The 27226-nt window shown below is 37.8% G+C and overlaps 1 protein-coding gene and 1 pseudogene across 1 annotated transcript in view; both read left to right on the top strand.

The window, feature by feature from the left end:
- ZNF804B (zinc finger protein 804B) overlaps nt 1-27226 on the top strand; it is a 486583-nt gene that overhangs the window by 197802 nt on the left and 261555 nt on the right. The window lies entirely within an intron of this gene.
- LOC110580008 lies at nt 26343-26853 on the top strand (annotated as a pseudogene).

Here is a 27226-nt window from a genome sequence, read left to right on the forward strand (position 1 = left end):
TAGTCTGTGGCCTAGAGGAAAGAACTGCTTGTCTGAGACACAAGGCCACGACATAGAGGACATGAAGGGCAGAGAGGTGATTTGATGACTCCCCCTTATTCATGGGGCTGTCAGACTATAACACACAAAAGAATCTCCTTCATGGTTAGCTCATGTGTAGAAGCTAGTTGTCCTTACTTCTTTGGTTTAGGAAGATTACGAATACAGAAAAGGAAGAAACACAAAAATTCAAGCTAAAAAGTTAGATCCTCCTTTAATGGGAAGATGCAAATTGACATGCCTTCCACATGGGGCAAGAATCAGAAGTACTACAGGATTTTTATGGGCATGGGGACCACATACCTTTTGGCAGTATAAAAACGTTCTATGACCACCATGGGTGATGCATTGATTCTTCCTCATTGACAAACTGATTGCATACTTGCCAAGATTAATGGAGTGGAAGCAGAAGTAAATTCAGGTGTAAACCATATCATTGTGGGAGCATACACTTTCGTCTAATAGGAACCAGTAGACCTAAGTATTCCTTCAAAATGATGCATCCTGTGCCTCAAATATTCCCATGTAACTGGAAATATAATTTCCAATAATTTATTTCTTTGGCTGGGTCCTCCATTTATAAAATGTGTTAGGGCATATGCAAGTCCTGGCAAACATAAAGGCTCTGATAGTCATAAAATACATGAATATAATATTCAAAGCAACAGAGCCAAGACAGACTGCCTAATTGTTTAAATTCCTTCTGCCTTTACTAGTCCTATTCCAACAGTAATTACTTTCTAACACCCTCAGTCAATTTATTCCTTCTCATACCTCCAAACCTCTTTAGAGCAAAATGGAGCTAATGACTACTGATGATTTGTGATTCACCTTCTTTTTAGTAATTGTGGAACTTCCTTCCTCCCCCCAAAAACAAATAATGCCAATTTATTTTCTTGCTTTTGCTGTGTGTAGCTTTTCATCCAAAGAAGTAAAATGAAACACCTTCCCAAAGTGTTTAATGCTCACTGCCTACACAAATGCTGAGCATTTCAGTCCCCCTAATATGCTGGAGAACCATGTATCCAATAAAGGAAAACTCCAGGGATCCCAATACATAAACAGATTCCCTCTTTCACCTTGCTCTGCTCTGTAGCTTGCTTTCTTCCCTGTTGTTATCTTCCATATTAGATTTTGTTTTTCTGTCCCCTGCCCCTAGATTCCCTTTTACTTGCTGTACGTCCTCTAGTATTCATTTCTGACTCACCTTAGATACCAATCTGCTTTTGCTCTCATCATGATCGGTATCTGGATCTTTAAGTATCTATCATTTCTTCTACCCCCCAACCTACTTCTGGACCTTGAGGCCTTCTGTCAGACCTATTTCGTCCCCCAAAAGAAAAGTGGACCCAAAGCTGAACAGATTTGGACAAAGTGGAATACTTACTAAATAGTTAGACTTAAAAAAGAAATGGGGTACCTGGGTGGCTTGGTTGGTTAAGCACCGGACTCTTGGTTTTGGCTCAGGTCATGATCTTGCAGTCGTGGATCAAGCCACTTGTCGGGCTCTGAGCTCAGTGTGGAGTCTGCATCAGATTCTCCCTCCTGCTCACTTTCTCTCTCTGTCTCTCTCAAATGAATAAGTAAAATTGTAAAGTGCCTCATTTCTATGTAAATCAATTTTTGAAGTAATGGTGATAATTCCTTACCTTGAAGAAACTTGAGTCATTCCTTTCCTTGGGTCTGTTATTCAAAATCCCTTTTCAAAGAGCTCTATGTAATATAATCTGTTTTTGGTTTGTTTTTTTCATGCTTTTCCTCTAAGGTGGTTACTTACATGACTTCAACCGCTTGACTGTTACACTTGTATGACATTTTCTTCTTTACCAGTACATTTTTATAATTCCTTCCAAGTGTCCTTCAGCTCTAGCTCCCTCCACAGAGCAATCAAGCACACCCTGAAGACAACAGCCACTATTTTAGAGTGCACATGCTAAAAGCCTGATTTGTATAGAATTTATATTACATTGTTCTTAGAATTTTCAAGTGTACAATTTTCAAATGTAATTTCCTGAACTGGACTCCAAGCACATAAATAAAGCAACTATGTCCATATGTCTTCGTGTTGCTTAAAAACCTAACATTTCCGGATAGGAATGATAGGAATATAATAAACATCAACAGTCTAGCTTTCTAAGGAATCATTAGTCTCCCTTTTTCTACTTAAATTTTATTATGAGAACACATTTTTTATTACTTTGTCAAACAAAATTCGTTTGTAGCCTAAAGAGTAAGAACATACTAAAAACCTTACCATTCATAAAAGAGAAACAGAGAAAAGCTCTCTGTATCATGAGAGGATGGATTCCAATGACAAACAAATGAGATGAGGAATGAAAATAAAATATCACCAGGGATAGATCAAAGCTTTGTTTGTATTGCGGAGATTTGGTTGTTCAGAGTCATTGTCTGAATTGTTTGTCAACAAGAGAGAGATTTGCTGCTCTCTTTTGCATATAATGATACTTGATATGGGAGCATACAGTTTAAACACCATTGTCAAATAGGCAAAGAGCATTATGCATTCATGGATGTGTATATAGCATAAATACTTAATTATAACAATAGCTACTGCAGAGCTTTATTAGAATAACAAAAGGAGCAGAGATCAGACAAAGGGAGTAGGAAGTTCACAGCTAGTCTGTTAAGAGGAATTATGTCAATTACAAGGAATTATTTTAATACTACTTTCAGTATTCTTGATAAACAACAACAAAATGATGTGGAGCTTTAGCATTTGATGGACTGTTGATGAAATCTCCTTGAAAATGTTATTTCTGCAACCGCAGGAACTAGGAATGGCATCGGATAAAGAAGGTTATCTCTGTAGGAAGAAGGAAAGTTGATATGGGTATGACTAAAGGAAACTTGGGGAGGAGAGAGAAGAAATCTTTTAACAGGTTCATACAACAAAAATTAAGACTGTTCTCTCTATGTATGCACAGGAACAGAGCTCCCATTAAATTATTGGTTTCCAAGGCTGAGTGTACCTAAAAATATCCTGGTGAACTTTTCCAAAATACTGATGCATAGGTCCTGCCCTCAGAGATTCTTGATTCAGTTGTAAGTTCCCTAGGTTTTATTTTATCTCCAGGGCAGCCAGTCATTACACTAGTTAATTTCAAAGGAAATATGACTTTGACCATGTCAAGAGTGAGTCAACCTCCACCTGCATTGCCCGTGAATAAGAGGACTAAACATCACGCTCATCATGGCGTTTTTTGGATTAGTGTCTCCCACTGTTAGGGACACAGACAACTGTGAAAATTCTCTCAAGACTAAGCTCTCAGGGAATAGTCTGAGCTGTAACTCTTGTTGCTCCACTCAAGAGCGATAGTATGTGCAGGTTTAGAGAGGCTACCCAAGAAAAACGGTCAAGAATGCTGTTTGGCCTCGCACCTGATATTTTTAGAATATGGACATAACTGTAGTCAGATGTCTCCAGTGGCCATTTGTCAAGTGATATGTAGTGATATCTAAAGCTAACCTACATTTTGCTCTTTTGTGGGGAGAAATCAAAGCAGAGTTGTCATGAACCACTGAAGAAACCCCTGATTAGTTTAGTGAACTAGCATCATGGATATGTTCAGAATGGAGCCCTGACCAAGGAATCGCTGGAAAACCTAAAGCTGGTCGCTTGAAACTACATTCTTCCTCATTCTTCCCTCTCCCTGATCTTTCCTCTTAGGATGATAGTACAAGAAATTTTGTCATGGTTTCTATCGATCTATCTCTCTCTTCTATTTATAATTTTTTATTATGAACTAATGGCAAATTTGGAAAATTCAGAGAAATGGAAAGAATATAAATCATCTATAATGGTTCCAACCAGTTATAACTGGTATTATTTGGTTGTCCACCTTTCTAGTATTTAAAAAAAATGTTAGTATGGTATTATATATGTAGTTGTGTAACATATTTTCATTTAACAAATATGCAGTAAATATTTTCAATCTTACCAAATCTTGATATTTATTAGAATATCTATTGTAGAAGTATGATCTTCTTGAATACATCATGGGAACCATAAGATTTGATTCAATAATTATTGTGAATTATTTTTGGATATTTTTGAAAAAAGTATGCTGTGTTATTTTCCAAATTTTGTTTGGAAACAAATTATGATGCCTTTATATATGTTCATAAAAGTATCCCTTCCTTAAGACACTTGATTTCCTTCTGTCAGAAAATCGTCATAGTAAATGTACAGATTTACCATGTGAATGGATTCCCCTGGTTGTGGTCCCCTTGTACAGTATAAAACCATTGTGACTGAAGTCAGTGATCCTCTGGAAGCTTCCTTGAGCAGACTCAATGGATAATGTGGATGCTCCCATGGGCATGACTCTTGACCTTCTATAGGGAATCCATCCCACAGCCTTGCTGCTGGGGTACCTGGCTCTGCCCTGGTAGTCTATCTAGTAGGTGTCTAAGCCACGATCTTCAGCCAGCCCCTCAGAGGATCTAGGATCCCATCCCCCCACATGGGAATCAAGAATGGGTCAAGAGTGCTAAATATCAGGGCTTTTTGCTTCAACATTTCACACTTCCAGGTTCACATATGATTGGGCCACAATCCATGAGGGCCTTTTATTTAACAGTGTGAAATAAAGAGCTAAACATAAAGAATCCTTGAGGTGATGTTTCTAAAATGAGAAAGAAAATGAGAATCCTGACATTTATCTCCCTCTTCTGCTTCACTCTCCCACAATCCTCAGGGATCATAAAACCCTGGCTATTCTTTTCCTTCCTCTACATCGGCTCCTCTTTCTTTCTGATTCCAATTTTAGGAAAGGACTGTATGGGGAAATATTCAACATGAGACCTAGCCATTGGTGTGTTAAGTGACACTAAAGAATCCTAGTAAATCCTCAATCCCTTCTTCTAAAAATTTGGTTTTATATATATTATATTGCTTTAAAACAGTATTTTTCAAATCAGTGGTTAAACAATAACTCTTTTTTTCACTTTACAGTGCTGTGTAACTGTCCTAATCAGAGGTCACCTCCCTCCTACCAGTGTTTCTTTCTCTTTTTTTTTCCAAAGATTTTATTTATTGGGGCACGTGGGTGGCACAGTCAATTAAGTGTGCAACTCTTGGTCTTAGCTCAGGTCATGATCTTGGGGTCATGGGATCCAGCTCCAGTGGGGTTTTGTGCTTAGTGCGGAGTCTGCGTGAGATTCTCTCTCCCTCTGCACCCTGCATGCGCGCTCTCTCTCTCTCTCTCTCAAATAAATAAAATCTTTTAAGTGGGAAGGGCAGAGGGAGAGGGACAAGCAGACTCCATGCTGAGCGGGGAGCTCGATGTGGGGCTTGATCCCAGGATCCTGAGATTGTGACCTGAGCCCAAGTTGGACACTTGACGGACTGAGCCACCTAGGTGCCCCCCCTACCAGTCTTTCCTTACATCTTAGACTGAGGAGAGAATCTATGCTTATTTAAGGTCCCGTCCAGGTTTAAACAATTTAAATTTCTGTATTACTTTCCTATGGTGTCTTAACAGATTAGCACGTTTAGTGACTTAAAACAACATCTAATTATCTCTTCAGGTTTGTAGATGAGAAATCAGGGTGAGCTCAACTGGGTACTCTGCGCAGGGTCTCACAAAGTAGCACCCTGGCTGGACTCTTACCTAGAGGCTCTGGGAAAGAATCTGCTTCCAAGCTCATTTAAGTTGTTGACAGCATTCAGTTCCTGGTGTTTGCAGGATCTAAGTGTCTGTGTTCTTGCTGCCTGCTGCCCAGGAGCAGCTCTCAGACCTCTAGCTTAGGGTCCCACCTGTCTCAGCAGTGGGTAAGTTTTCTGACTTCCTCTTTCACTACCAGTAGGAGAGGAACTCTCTTTTTTGAAATGGCACGTGTATTTCAGGCACAACTGGATAATCTTATTTTTCATTAACTCAAAGTCAATTGATTAGTAACTTTTTATTTTTTTATTTATTTTTTTAAAGATTTTATTTATTTATTTGACAGAGAGAGACAGCGAGAGAAGGAACACAAGCAGGGGGAGTGGAAGAGGGAGAAGCAGGCTTCCCGCTGAGCAGGGAGCCCCAGGCGGGACTCGATCCCAGGAACCTGGGATCATGACCTGAGCTGAAGGCAGACGCTTAACGACTGAGCCACCCAGGCGCCCCTGATTAGTAACTTTTAAAAAAAGATTTATTTATTTATTTATTTGAGAGAGAGAGAGAGAGAGCTTGAGAGAACATGAGCACGGTGCAGGGAGGGGCAGAGGCAGAGGGAAAGAGAATCTCAGACTCCCACTGACGTCAGAGCCCTACACAGGGCTCAATCTTACAACCTTGAGATCATGACCTGAGCCAAAATCAAGATCTGGCCACTTAACCAACTGAGCCACCTAGGTGCCCTGACAATTCTTATTTTTAATCAGAAAACTAAACTTTGGGGCTTGTATAACTCTTTTGTTTATAATAGCCATAGAGTACTTCTCTGAGTTCATAGAAATTTGTGAGGGGATTATTCTAGTCATAAAATAATATTTATACTTTTTAAACTTCTAGAGTGAAAATGAAGATAATTTTCTTTGTTGCATTTAATTGTTGGTGTTGTTACAAAGGCCCCATGATTTTCTAAAAGGAAACAGTGCAGCATAAGGAATGCCTGAATTACTTACAAAATGCTAGTTTATAAATATTTAGGTTTCTGGTATTCTCTACACATATTTTTTGCATTATGAAATCTGACATTTAAATTCCAATGCTTTCAAAACGTAGGAAACATCGCTTTTATTTTTTCTAAATGTTTTTATTACCATTAGGAAGAAGGTATGACAAAACTACACTAGTTTCTTTGTATAAATTTGCTTATTCCTTGGTTTACAAATCACTTGAATCACCTTTCTCTCCTAAGAATGTTGAAGTTCAGAAAATTTGAGCCAGATTGCTAACCTTACCGAATCCTTAAAGATCAGATTAGTGTTTTGCAAAGTCAGGATGAGGTGAGGTTAACATTTGACAACAACAACAAAAAGTTTAAGAAGAAGAAAAGAACAGTTGATTAAATTCAGAACTAGTAAAATGAACTATTACCTTTGTACTAGCTACTTGGCCTGCATAATTCAATGAACAAGAAAAAGGTCAGTGATCCAAAAAGAATTGTTCCTTCCTGCACTAAAGATAATGTGGAATTGCTGTCACTTTCCAACTATTCATACAAAGCTTACCATCCAGCTTCCCAAAAAAGTGCTAATAAAGCAACCAGAAAAAGCATCTGCTCTTTTCAAACATGTGGAAATTCACATACGTGCTGGAACATCTCTATAATGTATAAATAGAAATATAGGGTCTCATAGAATGTTTTGAGAAAAGCAATGGCATTATAAGATGAAGGCTGTTTTATTCATTTAAAAATATGTATTTACTTGATCTTACTCTTATAAAATGAATTAGGATTTATTCTGGGCAATGGAGACAAAAAATTTGAAAGGAAATAGTGATCTGGCTCTCTTTCAAAAGCTTTTATTGTCAATATAATATTAGATGTGTTTATTCTAGGCTTTTTTCCTCAGCAGATTTTTCATAGTTTTGATTATATAATATATGTATAGACTGATTTCTTCACTTAATATTATAACAAATATTTTTCTATGCTATTATAGTTTCTTTATAAAATCATTTTTGCCTCATTGATTCTTCATCTTACATGAAATTCATCATAAGTAATATTATCTCACACTTAATTTTTGCTATGCTTGAGTTAATGTCTTTAAATCTGAGTGATTTAATTCTTTCATCAGATGCTAAAATAATTTATTTTATTTAACTGCCTTCTGACAAATGAATTCAATCCTAGAAAATTCTGAAATATAATAGGACACAGGGTGTTTCTGTCAAATGAAATGGCAGTATTATTATAATTTTTCCCTATTTTCATAGCAGCTCTTTCATATTCATTAAATGTGTAAAGATGATGGTTATGCATTTGTTTTATGACTTTTAGCACACCAAAACATGCAAGTGAAATTGTTTTTTAAACGATTTCATGACATTTACAATCAACTTGATTCTAAATACCAAATTCCAAAAATTGACCAATTCTTAAGAAAAATTAGGATGGGGCGCTTGGGTGGCTCAGTTGTTAAGCGCCTGCCTTCAGCTCAGGTCATGATCCCAGGGTCCTGGGATTGAGCCCCACATCAGGCTCCCTGCTCAGCGGGAAGCCTGCTTCTCTCTCTCTCTTCCACTCCCCCTGCTTGTGTTCCCTCTCTTGTTGTCTTTCTCTCTCTGTCAAAAAATAAATAAAAAATCTTAAAAAAAGAAAAAGAAAATTTAGGATAATAATTTTGCTAAAATTGTCAAAAAACCTAGAAAATTATAAAGTACCTAAAAGCTCACAGACCTTCTGTCTTCCCACCCAAAGTTACTGTTCCTAAATATTTAATTTAGTGATGATACAGAACACTTTGAAGTAGAATTTGAATGTAAACCCATCATGCACAACAGCAGAGAAAAAAAATAAAAAAGCAGTCATGTTACTATTACATGATGGCCTGCTCTGCAAGGGCATGTCTCCAAAGATCTTATGCCACAGGATTTCCAAAATCTTTTAAAATAATTTAAGTCATCAGAGAGAGAGAAAAACCATGAGAGACACTTAACTATAGGAAACAAACTGAGGGTTGCTGGAGGGGAGGTGGGTGGGGGATGGGGTAACTGGGTGATGGGCATTAAGAGGGCACATGATGTGATGAGCACTCGGTGTTAGAACCAACTGATAAATTATTGAACACTACATCTTAAACTAATGATGTACTACTTGTTAGCTAATTGAATTTAAATAAAAAATTTAAAAAATAATTTAAGCTTTACCAAAGTGTCTTGAAGAGATGGGAAAGGGGGCATTCCACCACACTGCACACAGCTATGCTTTTCAAAAACCCTCTAGATTTTGGCTCCAAATTTCCATTCATCTAGGCAATTGCCTAGTCTCCTCTTTTAAAAGCCTGTCTTCCATGTGCCTGGGTGGCCCAGTTGGTTGTCTGACTCTTGATTTCAGGTCAGGTCATGATCTCAGGGTTGTGAGATAGAGCCCGCTTTGGGCTCCACACTCAGCATGGCGTCTGCCTGAGGTTCTCTCTCCCTGTCCCTAAGGCCCTCAAAAAATAATAATAAATTAAAAAAAATAATCTGTCTCCTTGCTTTCCCAGACTTCGAATTTTTTGTACGATTTCCAGGAGTATCAATACATGACACATTGAAAGGACACTTGAATTAGTTTCAGTTCAGTAGAATAAGCATTCATTCATTCATTCATTCATTCATTCATTCATTCATTCATTCAACAAATGTTTACTGAGTTCCTATTATTTTCCAGGCACCTTTTTAAATGCTGGAGATACTGCAAAAAACAAAACAGTTGAAACTACTCTCAGGGAGCATGCATTACAGTAGGGAGAGACACACAATAAGCAAATAAACAACTTGCCAGATGGCATACTAATCTGAGCAGATGCTGATAAAGAAAGCCCAAAAACTGGCTCCATTTTCTAATAAGACCCAAGGCTTACATTAATGCCAATAATAATAGTGAACAATAACATAGCTCCTACCTGGAAGAGGTACTGCTCCAAATACTCAGTCCTTGCTCTCACTCTAAGTAGGAGATACTATTATTACCCACATTTTGGAGATAGAACAACTGCAGTGAGACAGAGATTACTTAATGTAGTCCAAAATTTTGCTAGGAGAAAGACAAAGCCACAATTTTAACCTGAGAAAACTATTTCCAGAAAAAGCTCCTGAAAGCATCTTGACATTGAAGGCAACATACTCCAAACATCTGATCTTCACTGTTGGGACATGCTGTAAATATCACATTGGGGAATCTATATGTTTTGCTAAAGCTCCATTTCAGTGGTTGTTCACAGACCTGTTATGGTTCATGGAAAAATCTTTATGGAAAAATGAGAAAATTGAAGACAATTCACAAGTGTTTCAAAAAGCTATTTTGATAATAATAAACAAATCTCTTAGGATCAAGAATGCTTTAGGAATTACATCTAAAGGAAAATTTTTAAAATCTGCTTTGGAAAATAGAGGCCTTGCACACCATTGGTTTTCAATGTTGTTTTTTAACCATGGAATTATTTCTTCCATCAAAGTCTTAATCAGAGGTCCTGTATGTAAAATTAAAATCAACAGCAAAAGAGTTGCATATGATTCAAGCAAGGGTGGCAAAGTGCACATCTCAGAATCTGTCTCTAGCCCCCTTCCCTTTTATTTCTTTGGCAGCCACTCAGGTGCCTCTGAGGTACTTCTAAGTCTTTATATACCACAGTTGGTCAGAGAGTTACAATTTTTCAAAACACATAACGTTTTGCTCTATGTTTAATTCCACCAGTCTGATGGAAGCTTTAACAACCAAGTGTGAGCACTCTTTAAACCTGACAGGACAGGGCCCTGCCAGTTTCTCATGCTATTGGGAACGTCTGATCTCCTCAGTCCTCCTGCCTGTCCCAGCCTCAGAGAAATAGGTCATTGGCTCTGGATGCATGGTTTCCTTTTTTAAATCTCTTTCCTACATTTTTCTTCATATTTAGTATTAGTTCATTTTCCACACTACTCACACAGTTACCTACCAAAAAAAATGACCTTGTGAAATAATTATGTATAAAATCATTTCCCAAGTGCTTAGAGCTTGGGCAAAAACTACACTCCTCAATTTGATGTTCAAGGTCTTGTACAGTCCATCTCAACCCACGTTACTGGGCTCATTTTCTGCCATTTTGCCTCACCCATATCCTGTGCCTGCACTTTATTACTTTTCTCACTATTCCCACCCATGTCGAGCTCTCTCAGGCCTTCACACCATTACAGTTTCTTGAAAACACTTATTTCATTAAATTGGATTTCTTTTTGCTTTGTCTTAATCACATTAATTTATTTTTATCATATTCATAAGTATAATAAGGTTAACATAGGAGAAGTGTATAAAAACTTACCCTATTTATCAATTTCCCATGGATCCATTTTACACAGAGAAGAAACAAAGTAAGAAAATTATTTTCAGGCTCTTTGTCACCTTCTGGACTGGAACCGACCAACACACACGTGAAGAAATATCTGATGGTTTGATTTTGTTGTTGATAATGTCATTTGTTTTATTTTGTTTCCTGGCAGAAAAATAGGTAGTGAGTGTTGACTAGTCCTTCTAGAGCTTCAGATTTACAGAGATCTTGGCACATTACTTGTTTTTCTATTGCTTGGCTCTATTCTCTCTATACCCACAAGTGTGGGAAGCAGTAGGAGAATGAACGAGAGAGGGAAGGTAGAGGTGTCATAAACAGAACATCTTTGATTTCCAAGTGGGAAAATAGATGGATCAAAGATGAGATTATGTGGTTAGAAAATTGAACCTCTGTTACAAAAGTAGTTATTACATGCCGTGATGAAGTCTAAATCACAAATAGAATACACTGCAGTGAGAGAGCACATAATAGACATACTATCTAACTGGTGAGGAAGATTTTAATTTTATCAAATTATACCGCAAGGAGATCCCTAGGAAACCCTTATGAGTAGAAATCACAACTAAAATATGTTATTCTACAATCCTAAAAACATGCATCTGACTCAAGTTTGATTTTGTATGAAGCCAACAACCCCCTCCGCATTTCTTCCCCTGGGCAATCCTCTCCCTAAATCCCATTATGCTCCACTTGTACTGAAGGAGCCATTTCCTGCCTAGAGCCTGGTCTGCTGACTCACTGGGTGTCGGTCGCTCGCTTTTTTCCCCTTTCAGGGATATCCAGTGCGTGCTATCTTTATCTCATTTCTTTTCTGTGGCACTGCTTATCCTTATGAAGGTAAATCTTTGATAATCTTTTTTTTTTTTTTAAAGATTTTATTTATTTATTTGAGAGAAAGAATGAGAGAGAGAGCACATGAGAGGGGGTAGGGTCAGAGGGAGAAGCAGACTCCCTGCCGAGCAGGGAGCCCGATGCGGGACTCAATCCTGGGACTCCAGGATCATGACCTGAGCCGAAGGCAGTCGCCTAACCAACTGAGCCACCCAGGCGCCCTTTGATAATCTTTTTTTATACATACATATGAATTCTCCATAACACCTCTGTACTCTTCTCTCTTGTCCATTTTCTTCCAGATATCTTAGGAAAATCACTGCCACTAGTAATTATCATAAAAATACCTGACTTATGACTGAAAGGTAAGATTACTTTTGGTGGAAATCATGTTTTTGAAGTACTTGTTACATTTTCCTCCCAACTGCCTTCCTACCATATTCTCTTGAATAACGGCACCAACCATTGCCCACTCTAACTTCTTCATCTCTCAAACCAGTAAAAGGGAAATCATAGAGGTTCATTCCTCCTTCACTGCAGTAAGAGCAACTAATCATTAGCACAAGTGTCTATCATCTCTCATGTCTGACCACTCTTCCTCAAGGCTCTTGGATTTTTGACTTAGTTGAGGCCTTCATTTAGTGTTTTCATCATTTCAGTATTTTCCTAATTTATCCTGCCTCCATTGCCACCCCTCTCCTCTCCATCCTTAAGATGGTCATCAGAGTGATGTTTGTAAGACACAAATTAGATCATGCCATTCCTTTGCATACAATTGTTCATTAGCTCCTCATTCTTCTAAACTTAAAGCCAATCTTCTTAGTATGGCATATAAAGCCTACAGTAATTAAGTCGCTGCTTGCCTGTCCAGGCTCATTAAAATCCACTCTACAACACACTGTGTGTTCCAGCAATTTCAGAAGTCACCATGCTGCTTCTCCCCTTCACAGATGTTTCTCTGCATTTAATAGACTTGCTACTCTCAACCTCTCTCAGCTTTGCCTAAGCATCTATATCTAAGATGAATACAACACTTCTTCTTACTTAAATGTTTTAATGTTTTCCCTTTGTACTTACTAATATTACTTTCTATTATTTTTATTTGCAAATATACACTCTTATAACCGTATTCTGGGCTAAATAGGCCTTTGTGGCCTAGCCTAGAAACCTTACCATTATATCCTGGATGAAACCCTGGAATAGAAAAAGGCATTAAGTAAAAACTAAGAAAATCTGAATAAGCTCTGGACTTTAATAGATAATATGTATTATTGGTTCATTCATTTTTTTTACAAGCGCACCATTCTAACGTGATGTTCATAAAAGGAGAAAGAAAGTTTCCCTGACCACAAATTAGGTGCATTTTTCAAAGGAAATATCTTGTACCTCCTTCCTCTATTTTCCACATAAAATAGTGACCTTATATGTTTCTGCCTAAAGGAACTTGCATTATGTAAGGTGAAACCTTTCCTCCTTTGGGAGGACTATTGCGTGAATTTCTGCTGGGCCACTCTGTTGCTAGTGTTCACGCCCAGAGTGTTCTCTTCTGTCGTTCTTGTTTACTGGTTCCTGATTGCAATTCCTCCTCATATTTAATCCTCCTTGAATATTCTTCTGACACAATTTAGTGAACAGACACAGTCATCTATTCTCCTCAAGTTTTTTTTTTTTTTTTTAATCATCTGTTGACATTACCTTTACCATGCCTACTTGAACCAGTATGTTCTACTTGTGGATGATAACTCTGAATGGGAGGTTTTGAAGTATACCATTTAATTATAAAATTTACATTTGGCAGCATATGAACTCTGTGCTCTATGCAAAGAGTCTGGCTATCACATTTTATTTACTTTAAAACTATAATGTGGCTCCTTTCTTATTAAATGATTTTGAATATTCACAATATAGAATGACAAAGAAAAAATGTATCAGTATTCTATGAAGTAGCAAACATGTGAGTGACCTCAAGAGGAATTGGAAAATCTTGACATAGTGAAATATTAAGTGCAGAGGGGGTTGAGACCGAGCCAGAACTGAGGCCCTTGCTACCATGACATTTGGGATAGAAGACACCCACATCTGTAGTTTCCTTCCTTCTGACTCAACAGACAGGTATGGTAAATGGTGTGTGTGTGTGTGTGTGTGTGTAAACTGGATATGCTATAGCACACTGAATGCAATTCTTTCTTAAAAATGTTCTGCATAAGGAATATTATTCAGCCATAAAAAATAATGAAATCTTGCCATTTGCAACGACATGGATGAAACTAGAGAGTATAATGTTAAGTGAAATAAGTCAGTCAGAGAAAGACAAATACCATATAATTTCACTCATATGTGGAATTTAAGAAAAAAATGAAGCAAAAGAGACAAATCAAGAAACAGACTCTTAATTCTAGAGAACAAACTGATGGTTACCAGAGGGCAAGGGGGACAGGGATGGGTGAAAAAGGAGTGCACTTGTGATGAGTATTCCGGGTGTATGGAGGTGTTGAATGACTATATTGCACACCTGAAACTAATATAACACCGTATGTTAACAACCTGGAACTAAAGTAGAAACTTAAGCCAAAAAAATGTTCTGCATAACTTTTCTTTACTCTTTTAAAAAAATTGTTCTATTTATTGTTTTTTAAAGATTTATTTAGTTATTTGAGAGAGGGAGAGAGAGAGAGAGCAAGCTAGTGCATGGAGGGGAGAAGGGCCAGAGGGAGAAGGAGAGAGAGAATCTCAAGCAGACTCCCCACTGAGGGTGGAGCCTGATGTGGGGCTTGATCTCATGACCCTGAGATCATGACCTGAGCCAAAATCAAGAGTCAGAGGCTTAACCGACTGAGTCACCCAGGTGCCCCAACTCTTTTTTAAATTTTTTTAAAGAATTGTGGTATGGTTGACACACAATGTGACATTCGTTTCAGGTGTGCAACATTGTGATTCAACAAGTCTATTATGCTCTGCTCACCACAAATATAGCTACCATCTGTCACCATATAAACTAATTCAATACCACTGGCTATATTTCTTATGTGGTGCCTGCATAACCTTTGAAAAGCAATGTGTTTTACTGATATGCACTTGGAATGCTTAAAGTGTGAGCTGGAGGCCACTATCCCAAATGATTAACAAAATAGTTGTTTCACCCAGAACTAGAACTAGATTTGAAATGTACCTGAAGGATAATCTAATCAACCATTAAATTAATATGTTTTTTTTTTTTTTACTGTTTATCATCACTTGCACATTTAAAGTGGTCACCTTATTTTGTGGTTATCATTACACTCAGTTAATAGGGATGTGATTGATTTCACAAATATGTTAATTTCACAAGTCTTCTTTTCCTAGCTGTGGCTCAGCCTCATTTCGGGCTTCAAAGAAAATGATAATATTTCTTTGAAAGGCAAGGAGTTTTATTTAAATTACTACATAATTTTTTATTTTTTAATGATAGAACCATAGAATCCCTATTAAAGAGGTTGCTAAAAGTTGTTCCTTGTTTGTAGATAGGAACTAAAGTTCTAATTCTAATCGTAATGATGCTCCCAAATGCTTACATGTGAGATATATCCCAAAAAATTTTGTCTAAAATATCTATGGGATGCCAACATCTGTATTGCCTTCAAGAGTGTCATCTCTATGGGTGAGAGCAGCCACCCAGAAACCTGAAAAAAATCACTTATCCCAGAAATGATAGGCTATATTTGTGCTACTAATTTTTGCTTTAATTCATTTCATTTGTTCACTGATTAATTCATGCAGCCATTGATTAATTAATTCCCTCTCACAAAACAATTTGCTCCCCTATTGCGCCTTTCACAATTGGACACATCTCAGATTAAATGCCACTTTGCCATTGGGGGCCTGGGTGGCTCAGTTGGTTAAGCGACTGCCTTCGGCTCAGGTCATGATCCTGGAGTCCCTGGATCGAGTCCCTGGATCGAGTCCCACATCGGGCTCCCTGCTCGGCAGGGAGTCTGCTTCTCCGTCTGGCCCTCCCCCCTCTCATGTGCTCTCTCTCATTCTCTCTCTCTCAAATAAATAAATAAAATCTTAAAAAAAAATGCCACTTTGCCATTAAGTTGATCTGAATCCCCTCAAATATTTGAGATCTCTCCCTCTTCAGAATGCTAGTACCTTAACATTTTTATTTTTTTGAGACTTTCTTATATTCTGTCTTGAATGACAGTTGTTTGTGTACCTGTCTTAGTGCCCTGTTAGCCTATCCCTCTTGGAGCAGACTGTCTGTCCTTTATCATCCTGCCCTGGCACAGGGCACTATGCCCTCCATGTAGTGTCACTGGCCACAGCCTTAGGTCTCCACCCTGTTTTGTAAACTTGCGTCTTCCTGCTGAGGTCCCTGCTCTGTTCCCTGTCTTTTTCCGCTTTGAGCATCTGTTATTTCTAGTATGCTCCTTGTCCATATAATCCTAGCCAGTCCTCCCCTCATTTCCTATCCACAATCCTCATCGCTTTAGGGGAAGATTCTCAAATCCCAGTTGGTTTGGAAGAAAGTGGAGAAGTAGATTTGCCCTGCAGGAAAGCATATAGGTGCAGACCCAAGTAAGCAGAAGTGGGAAGAAAGATGGAAGAAAATTGCATGGAGATGTGCCCAGGAAAGAACGCTCAATGGATTGGAATCACAAAGGGTTGAGAGATCATCCTCAGGAGGTAAGAAGAGCGGATGAGTGGATATTATTTCCAAATTTACCTGATCCTAAGAAGTACCTCACCCACTTGTTAAAATGTATATTTAGGAGACCCACCCTAACCAAAGTAAATCGTAGTCCCCTGAGAAAGGAACCTAGAAATCTGATTTTAAGAGGCTCCTGAAGGACCCTTATGGTTGGTTAATTTTGAGAATCCCTGGATAAATTGATGGTAATGTCACAGAGACATAAAAAAATCAAGAGAATCAGGGACTGGGAACAAGGTCTTTCGTCATCCCCCAATATGGGATAACTGGGCTAACAGCCGGGGCTCAGAGCAGAGTCCTAATGCAGGTAGTGCCGTGACTTCCTTAATGAGCCTGCATTAACTCTGCTAGCTGCAAATACTTCTCCGCAAGAGTAAAAAGGCTTTTACAGTAAGATTACCAAGATCTTGCTAAATATGTTTAACCATTAAGGAAAACATGTGGGAAATTGTGAGATGTTTTCTTCTGAAGCAATCATTTGTTATTAGTACTTAGCTGTCAGTTTACTTTATTCTCTCTTCTGTGCTTAGTTTCTCAACCTACCACAGAGGCCTTGACAATAGTATTTGAGTAATGTGAAATGGAAAAATCACAAGACTTCGACTAGTTTTGCAAGGAAACAAATAGCTTATGTTTTAGAGACTATCAATTTATTTTTAGAGAATCATACTACCAGCATACTAGATAACATTTAAACACAACACAACTTAACTAATGTTCTTATAAAAATAATACATTTTTTATGTCAGTACTAAAATGTCCCATATGCATGGTATGCAAAGTTGCTGTCTCTATTTTAGCCTAAAGACTAGCATACTTAATGAGAATGTTAAAACTCGAGGAAAATAATACAATTCACTTATTCATCACTTTTGATTGATTTTTTTCAATTGGATTTATAATCTGGACTATTGAAAAAGAAAACCGTGGACAAGGGCAATTCATGTTTAAAGAACTTCTCATAACCTGTTTTGTATTATCTACTGCTTTGATTATTATTTTCCTAATAAAGAATTCTAGTTCTCATTCATTGCACACAACAATTAATTGTAATCAAAGCATTTTTATTGCCTTATGCCTCATATAGTTGATATTTTTCATAAGTAAAAAATGAATAGCTGTTTGAAATCAGAAATAGCACTTTATGGAGAACAGGGAATGAATGAATCAGTGTATCAAAATGTTCCTTTTCATAAAAAGCTTATTTAATTTTTAACATTCAATTAAAAACATTACAAAGGGATAAGCAGAAGGGAAGTTTGGCTGTGTATATTCTGACAGTCACTTGCTAAATAAAACATTTATTTCCAGATATTTTCTGTAGGCACATAATTAATATTCTACTTAATCCAGTCCCTTTGAAAATTTGTCAACAACTAGATTCTTTGTTTCATCTCTCAGTGTTATGTAACGTTAAAATATCTTTTTTATTCAATGCGTAAATGAAAAATCCCATTTATTCAATATTCTCATCATTTCTTTGAGTAAGAGTGAGAAATAGGTTATTTGCTAAGAAAGAATCCAAGGTTCTAGAACTCTATTGGCGTGGCATTGGCTATTTAACACAATCCAGTTGTCCCAAGAGGACCCCGAAAGGTATCAGGGTCTGCAAAATTGTTATTGCAGATCCTTTCACTGCTTTTGTCCTAATTCAAGATATTTTCATATATATGACACAAATAAAAAAGTAGGTGAGTTTTCTGGGTAGTGGTTATCTGGATTTAAAATATACTTGTCTTGGGGCAGCTGGGTGGCTCAGTTATTAAGCGTCTGCCTTCAGCTCAGGTCATGATCCCAGGGTCCTGGGATCGAGCCCCGCATTGGGTTCCCTGCTTGGTGGGAAGCCTGCTTCTCCCTCTCCCACTCCCCCTGCTTGTGTTCCCTCTCTCGCTGTGTCTCTCTCTGTCAAATAAATAAATAAAATCTTAAAAAAAAATAAAATAAAATATACTTGTCTTAAAATATACCATGATTATCAGTGTCTGGCTTGAGGAAAGATGCATTGTTAACATGTATTTTACCTTAAGGCAAGACCATCATTTGTAATTATGAAATTCATTGATTCTTCAAATTCTTTTTATATCAATAGTGGTCACATCAGATTTTCTCATGTTTACTCACAGTTACCTATTTTGGGGGAGTGGGGAGGGGTGGGGGGGGGAGAGAATCTTATGCAGGCTTCAGGCCCAGCATGGAGCCCGACACAGGACTCGATCTCATGACCTCAGCTGAAATCAAGAGTCAGACGCTTAACTGACTGAGCCACCCAGGTGCCCCCACAGTTACCTTTTTTCTACTATTTGTAACATAAACTGAGTATACCACTTGGTGTTATATTACTCCCATATATCCTAACAAATGGTAAAGGCTCGATAAAGAAAAACTTTAGTGGAAATATGGTTGTCGCCATATAGGGGACTAGAAGCTTCTGTTCAGTGCAGGCTATTAGCTCTGTAATGCTAACAGTACAAACATATCTTCTCATTCATTTGACAAATATTTACCGAGAACCTAAAACAGCTATAATATATACAATATACATTGAAAAAAGCTACACATATATCTTGTAAAAGACCTTTCCTAATTTTTAGTTATTAAGTCCTATAGAAGGATTGATCTTCTATTGCTAACATGGTAACTGAGTGAGTGGAAAGCAAGACTCCATAGATACTTGCTCCTGGAGGACTTTACAGGACCCTATGGCCAATTCTGTTCTCTTCTGGTCCTCTGAAGACCCTCTCTGTGAACTGAGTTAACTGCTTCAGTCTAGCTCTAGAAGAGTCCTGGGAAGGGAGGGGAACAGGAGAGACGTGTCCTTGTAACAGAACCTCATACATTCTAGAGACACCCGAGGTAGAAAAGAAAGGAGATAATTGCTTACTTCTCTGCTCTACCTAGGCTCATTTAGGTGAAATGGAAAGGGAACCTCATTACTACTTCATACTCTGTAAGAATGCATCACTTTCCACTTTCCATTAAGGGTGAGGGGAGCAGCAAGAGACTGATGTGATGGGAAGGATGGCTGGTCCAGGACCCGGTGATCTCAGTTCTAGCAGAGTCCACTGTGGCCTTGGGCAAGCCACTTCTCATCCCTTGGATTCTGCAGGTTCTCACAAGTGTCTTTGCATAATGGTACAATACACATGATGTCCCAGAAAACACATTGCTACCCTCGTGAAGTCCATTTGCCCACTAATTTCAGGAAAGATTAGCAGGGTGTACCATAAAATGTCAGGAGACCGTATCTACGCTGACATGAAGTAGTGGCAGTTCAGAAACAAGCAATTTCATTTGCAGACAAGGAGAAGATGAAAGCTTTTTTTTTTTTAATATTTCATTTATTCATTTGACAGAGAGAAGAGAGAGCACTAGCAGGGGGAGCAGCAGAGGGAGAGGGAGAAGCAGGCTCCTTACTGAGTAAGGAGCCTGATGCAGGGCTCGATTCCAGGACCCTGGGATCATGACCTGAGCCGAAGGCAGAGGCTTAACCGACTGAGCCACCCGGGCACCCTGAAGATGAAAGATTTTTACCCAAATGTACTGTTACAAACTGTCTTGGTTATAGATAAAGGGGTTGTTATGTCACTGGGCACAATAGCCAAATTCTCTGAATTTAAACTAGCATTTGGAAATGTACAAATTTAATCATGTATTTAAATTTAAAGTACTTTTAAGCCACTCACACTTACAAGATTTTTGAGTGTGATGTATAGATAGGGTTGTGATGTTTGAGTTTGGTGCTTACTTTAGTTAAGCTATAAAGCAAACATAGGAAAATCTAATGAGCTTCACAGTGAACAAGTTTACAAATCTTCAGAAATTCATACACGAAATCTAATACAACTCATTTTTTTTCCTCAGTAATGTGTTTGCATTTCTCTTACTTTACTATTGAGAACTTACTATGTTCAGGTCCTGTGTTAAGCACTTTACGTGTGTTGTGAATTATCTCATTTGGTTATAACATACACCATAGAGTAGGTACAGTTTTTGTGGAAACACTTTGTAGATGAGAAAAGTGATAATACCAAGGATGAAGTCCCTTTTTATAACCCACTAGAGAAGGGGCTGGAATCCAGGGTTATTTACCTTCAAGTACCATGTTCTTAACCTGGATTGACTCAGTTCTAGCCTTCCCATCTCATGTTAAAAGATATCTGCAAGCTAGCTCTCTGAATAATAAACATTTGGCTGAGGGGAAAAAAAGGGGGGATCCAAATGTGTTATTGGGAACAATATAATAAAAAAGGTAGAGGTGACTAAAAACGAGGTGATCAAACTATTTTCCAGAGGCACAACTTGAGTCCATGCTAGTGCAGAAGTCAGCTCGGTTCTTGAAGGGGAATTCAGTATCACTCTGAAGAAGGAGTCTGCAGTGGTGATCTGAGGCTGTTCTTGCGCGAGGTCACCTATCAGAATTGCTTTCCCATGGCTCTCATGCACTGTTTTCCAAATCCTTACCAGTTTTCAGAGGCCAGAGTTATGGGAAGCGGACATATTACTACATGCATCTCAATTTCATTTTCAGATTGATAGTTAACTCTTTCCAAGCTGGGAACGTTTTCCTGAACTATGAAAGCACAGAAAGGGTGTATATGGTTGAATCAGAAGTTCATTAGCTTCTTTAGGAAGCAGCGATGTCACCTAGTTCTCCAAAGAAGAAAGAGTTATGCTTGAAGATGGGATTAAGTCACCATAGACTGAGCCCAGACATTTGATTTTGGAAAGCCCAAACAATACCTTTAGTTGTTTTGGGGGACACTGTCCAGATATTTTGGAAGAGTATGCTGCACTTTGTGAGGTTCACAGTGCTCAGTGGGATAAGTTGTGATCTGAAACTTGCCCGATGCAGGTGAGAGCTGAGACAAATTGGCAGAGAGAAGATAGTCACGAAACTTTTACAGGCAATGCCTGGAAACCAAAGAGCTATGTGACCAGTAGTCAGAATTACGTTCAATCATCATGTTTTCGTGCCAGAAGGAGTTATTTAGCATCAGCTCCTCGATTTACTGTTGAAGAAACTAGGCTCAAATAAGTTAAGTGACTTGCCTGAAGTCAAATGGGTGTCAGACTCAGAATGGAATCTCAATTTTCAAATTCAAAGCCCAGTGCTCTATTGAGTACCTCATGCTGCCTCTTATATTAAGCTTCACAAATTCAATGCAATTTATTCACCTTATAAATAGTGTTCTGTTTTCATAGCCACGATATCAATCACGTAGATGAAAACCCATCTCTTTATGGGGCCAATTCAATTATATCAATTATGTTTAAACATGTAGGAGAGTCCACTCTGACTACCTGTGAATACCATCATCTCAGGAGGAGCAATTTTGTGTTGCCATTGTGCAGAAATTTGTAAGTTCAGCTTGTCAAGTAACTAATATGAGGAGAGGAACTTCACAATAGAATATAAAAATGCAGTACTGTATACTCTAAAATAAAGGACGTTAAAACAAATCAAAATTTATTTTCATGGTAGGCAAGGATTGGTGGACTTGGCATTGGTAAATGTTTAGAGATTTAAAATGTATTAGGAAAAGCAAATCAATAAAAATTAAATGATCTATAAATAACACTTAACCATCAGTAATGAAAAAGTTGGTGTTATAACACTGACCTATTTAGGAAAGGGTGAATTTTTTGTTTCTCTTCTGAATTTGGTCATATCTTTTCAGAAAAAAATACTTTTTATACCTTGGGCTCCCATGAATAATTTAGTCATTATTTACATGAAGTGTGATCATAAAATTAAGAGGATGCATATAGAACAGTTGAATTACTCACACAGGGAATGCAAGTTTATATTAAGAAGCTATGGGCCTTGTTGATTTAGATCGTTTCTGTGGGTTGGTTTTTTGGGGGTTTTTTTGTACCTTTGTTGTGAGATTATTTTGTCTTATGTTAGACTATAATTGTGTTATCCTTGGAAATGAATTGTATGATCCTAGTGTGGTGATGGCATGCAGGTAACCATGACTACTACTATTGTTCAATCAATTTTTGCTTCTTTATGCAGCAGTGAATATTTTTAGTGGTTCTACTATTTGCTCTTTTAAAATTTGGAACTGAAATTATAAGTCATTTCTATTAAAAAAGAGCGTTGCATAATTTTTTGGTGTTCCCTCCTTTTAGATATTCAGCTATGGAATACCAAAAAGGGAGCTTGCGGCAAGAGTCTTCGGATTTAAACAAAAAATGTCTCTCAACAGGCCTTCATTTTCCTAATTTTCCACGCTATCATATTTGCATTTCTTAATGTTTTTTTCCTAGACTTTCACTGTAATCATTAGTTACTTGCTATTCTTTACCATGCAATTTCTAAAAGCTTCCCATTTAGCCCATTCACAGAAACACCATTCTTATGGACGTCTTTACCTCTCACGTCTGGATTATTGAAATACCCTCCTGACTGGCATTCAGGGCTTTCTTAACATTATTCTCAACTTCAGGTCTTCTTAGTAACCCTTCTGGCCTGACTCCATTCCAAGGCAACATTTTTTTTTTTAATCACAAAACCTTTTCTAAAACTAGGCATTTCTCCTAGTTTCAGATATTGTAGAGCTCAATGTAAATCTAAAATGATCTACTCTTTCAGTTGGGAACATATTGGCTCTCTGGGGACTCCCACTGCCTATGTGCAGGGCACTGAGTGACAGGGTATGCAGAGGCTTTATAGTGTACATCACAGATTTTCTTTCTGTTCTTTTGATGGTTCTGAACTCTGCTGTAAGCAAAATTCCAAAGTCAAAGTCAAAGGTGACAGTCCAGTCGAAATGCTCCTGAAAGAGGAGATTGAAATGCAAATAAATTATTGCCATTAACTTTGATGAGCCAATTTATTCTCCGGTAACATTAGCAAAATACTCAAGGTTTAATAAATAAAACCTTTCATTAGTGAGACTTCATGTTGAGGAAAATGTACTTAGTTATTGCCAAAAATTCTTCTTATATGAACACTACTCTTAGATACCCTAGAGCCACCGGTTCAATCTGAAAACGGCGTTATGACCGAAGGAATAGAATCCAAGAATCAGGTTGCATCAAGTGGGTTAAAATCTTTACTTCCATGTCTTAAAAAAGAGTGAAGTGTTTCCAAACACAACACTAATAAAATTCTTTCTCCTTTCAACACTGCAGACCTGCAATACTCCTTAGAAACTTGCTCCTCTATCAGCTCTGAGTTTTTGGTTTTTATTTTTTTCTGGCCCCAGATTCTTTATTATGTAAATGTACCTGGCCGTTCTCCACAGGTATAATTCTTCTTCTTTAATGTAGGGAAGGAAAAAGAAAATTGGGCTAGGTATTCTCTTTGGCAGGATGTGGGAAGGGAACAGCAATGAACAATCGAGTTGTTTTCAGTCATAAAATAACTGGTTTTGTCGCTAGAGTTCTGAAAACAGACGATTTTCATGCCACAGTAGAACAGATAGTGCTAGAATTTGGCAACAAATTCTTTGGATTTTAAGGGTGGCTCAAGCCAAGAGCTCTTGGTTCTAGATAAAATAATGATTTTTGTTACTATATGGTCTTTTCCTAATCTCCCAGATTATAGTATAGGTAGGTCTCGATTTCTTTCTTCTCTTCTTTTTTCATCTCTTGAGCCAATATTTCTCTTTTGCTTAATTCTTATATTGGAGATATAACTGCAGTGTGATGCCTTTTATCACTGATGGGAGAATCGTACATTTCATTCCTAAAACACCTTATATTTTATCCAGTCACATAAAAAGTTGTCCAGAAGAATGTATGAAAACTTTATGTAAGATAAATCAGGTTGAAACCTCATTCATCTCCAGCACCGTGAAGGACCGGTATTTTGTTTATCTGATTTTCAGTCATGTATGGAATGATACTTTGAAAAATATGACAAAAATCAATTAATTATTATAAATGTTATAACTACTTATTTTATTTAAAACAGTGTAATAAAATTATATGGGGCTGAACGCCACGGCCATATCAAAGTTTCCAAATAATTACTTTCAATGTCTGTACATCTTGTATGAGAGGAAAGTGAGACAAGAGGCCTCAGTTTTAATAAACACTCCTCTGACTAGCAAGTATTGTTAGCATTGACTATGAAAGCAGGCACATTTTCACGAGACTTCAAGCCACGTGTCGCCTTAGTTCTTCCAAAAAAGCGAGCCATGATACAGTTATATGTATGTACAATTATATGTGTATGATATATATCTCTGTAATTTTTAAATATTTTAAAGCATTGTAATATTTAGAAAGTGTGGCTGATAGTAGCAAGTAAATTAATGAAAGACTCAGTAAGATGTTAAAATAACTCAAAGGAGAGAGTTAAAGTATATAAGTAGTTGGAAATGTTAAAATAAGTCTGCTAATAAATATAAAACTAAGTAATAAGCTATAAAGCAATAAGATGTCATGTTTTCTAGAACCCAGAAATCAATTGTATCAGATGAAATATATTTGCATTTTTATGGACAAGAATTATTTACATGACAATCAGCTTTGTACAAGTTAACTTCAACTTCTGGAATAGTCTGGTTAATAGGAAATGAACTAGGGGCACCTGGGTGGCTCAGTAGGTTAAGCGTGGGACTCTGGTTTCTGTTCAGTTCGTGATCTCATGCGTCTTGAGACTGAGCCCCTCGCGGGGCTCAGTCTGGGCCCAGTGGGGAGTCTGCCTAAAGATTCTCTACCTCTGCTCCCCCTCAACACAATTGCGCATGCGCTTTCTCTCAACTAAATAAATAAATCTAAAAAAAAAGAAAATGAATTAAAGGTACTCATACCTATTGAATGAGATAACCCCCAGAAAATCCATTAGACAGCTTCTATCACTCCACTAAAATGATACCCAGTGATCTCTTTTGCTAAATTACAAATCTTGGGCAATCTTTCCTGATTGCATGTACTACATCAAATGACCAATCTCTAAAATAAAAAACAAACAAACAATGAACCATGGTGTTTTTACACATATAGCTATTTTATGTAATTCTTTATTTTGGCAAAAAAAAAGGATCTTGAAAGCCCACCCCTAAATCAGTATAAAATCAATCTATGGGAGCTCAAAAGGGACAAAACACAGTATGCTAGCCATTCACGGGGAATTTCACAGCCAAGCCTTGTTTTCTACAAGCAACAGACTGTCTCTGCTCAGGCTAGTGAGTCTCAGATCAATCCTGAGAAAAACAAAGAACTGTGCTGACCTGAAAAAACAGATTATTGACATGCAATTCTCACCAGGTCTTCACTGATGCTCATAACTTTTTTTTGTCTTAATCATTCATTGATTCCAGCAGAGCCTGTACAGCTGATGGGTGGGATTTGAGTCTCTAGCTTCCGGTCTCTCTTGCTTACCACATTCTCACCTGCACCTGATGACCTTATTCTCTACTTGAGGAGAGATACTGGGACCAGCTGGCTTGATTTCCCTCTCATATTCCCACCCAGCCCTCAGGCCGCTCCTCACAGAATTCTACGCAGCCTAAAAGGAAAAGATTTTCTTTCTCTTTCAAGTAAAGCCCTCTGTTTTTTCTCATTCCCACTTCATTGAGTACGTCCCTGGTTTAAGCTCTTATTCTTAACTATTTTCACTCTTCCTCTCCCAAAGACTGTTTCTATCTTTGAACCTGGTCAAGTTTCTCTCCTAACGCCCATTTTTACTTAGCTCAGCTATGTTTCTCACTATGAAGGTTTTTTTTTCCCTTCATTTATCTGCTGAACTCCTGGATTACAAGAACCCATCCTGCTGTTTCCACAAGGTACGTGTTTATTATTAAATAAGTCAGGAGTTTGCCTTTCGGCCGGAACCGCCATCTTCCAGTAATTTGCCAAAATGACCAACACAAAGGGAAAGAGGAGAGGTACTCGCTATATGTTCTCTAGACCTTTCAGAAAACATGGAGTTGTTCCTTTGGTCACACACATGCGAATCTATAAAAAAGGTGATATTGTGGACATCAAGGGAATGGGCACTGTTCAAAAAGGAATGCCCCACAAATGTTACCATGGCAAAACTGGAAGAGTCTACAATGTTACTCAGCATGCTGTTGGCATTGTTGTAAACAAACAAGTTAAGGGCAAGATTCTTGCCAAGAGAATTTACACATTGAGCATATTAAACACTCAAAGAGCCGAGACAGCTTCCTGAAGCGTGTGAAGGAAAATGACCAGAAAAAGAAGGAAGCCAAAGAGAAAGGTACTTGGGTTCAACTGAAGCGCCAGCCTGCCCCACCCAGAGAAGCACACTTTGTGAGAACTAATGGAAAGGAGCCCGAACTGCTGGAACCCATTCCCTATGAATTCATGGCATGATAAATGTAAAGAAAATAAAAGACCTCAAGATGTAAAAAAAAAAAATAAGTCAGGAGTTTGATGTTCCCCTCTAAAAGGTTTGCTGTGTTACTCAAATTCCTTTCTCAAACGGTTTCCTTTAGTGTCAAAAATTTTTCCCCAACTCCTACAGAATTGGCATTTTGGTTTTTGGTTTTCTTTCCTACGTCTGAAGTAGACAGCATTTTCCTGGTTCTCTGCCTTTTCTTTACCACTCCCTTCATCCGGTTAATATAGCATTTACCTTAAAGCCTTTACTCTTGATTCTTGATTATTCTTTAAACGTAAGCCGTACTCAATTTCATTGTTCCAACTCTTGAACCAAAAATCTGTCTCCGGGCTGAACCTCTCAAATTCCAGGCACA

This window comes from Neomonachus schauinslandi, chromosome 12, assembly GCF_002201575.2.
Source record: "Neomonachus schauinslandi chromosome 12, ASM220157v2, whole genome shotgun sequence".
NCBI classification, from domain to species: domain Eukaryota; kingdom Metazoa; phylum Chordata; class Mammalia; order Carnivora; family Phocidae; genus Neomonachus; species Neomonachus schauinslandi.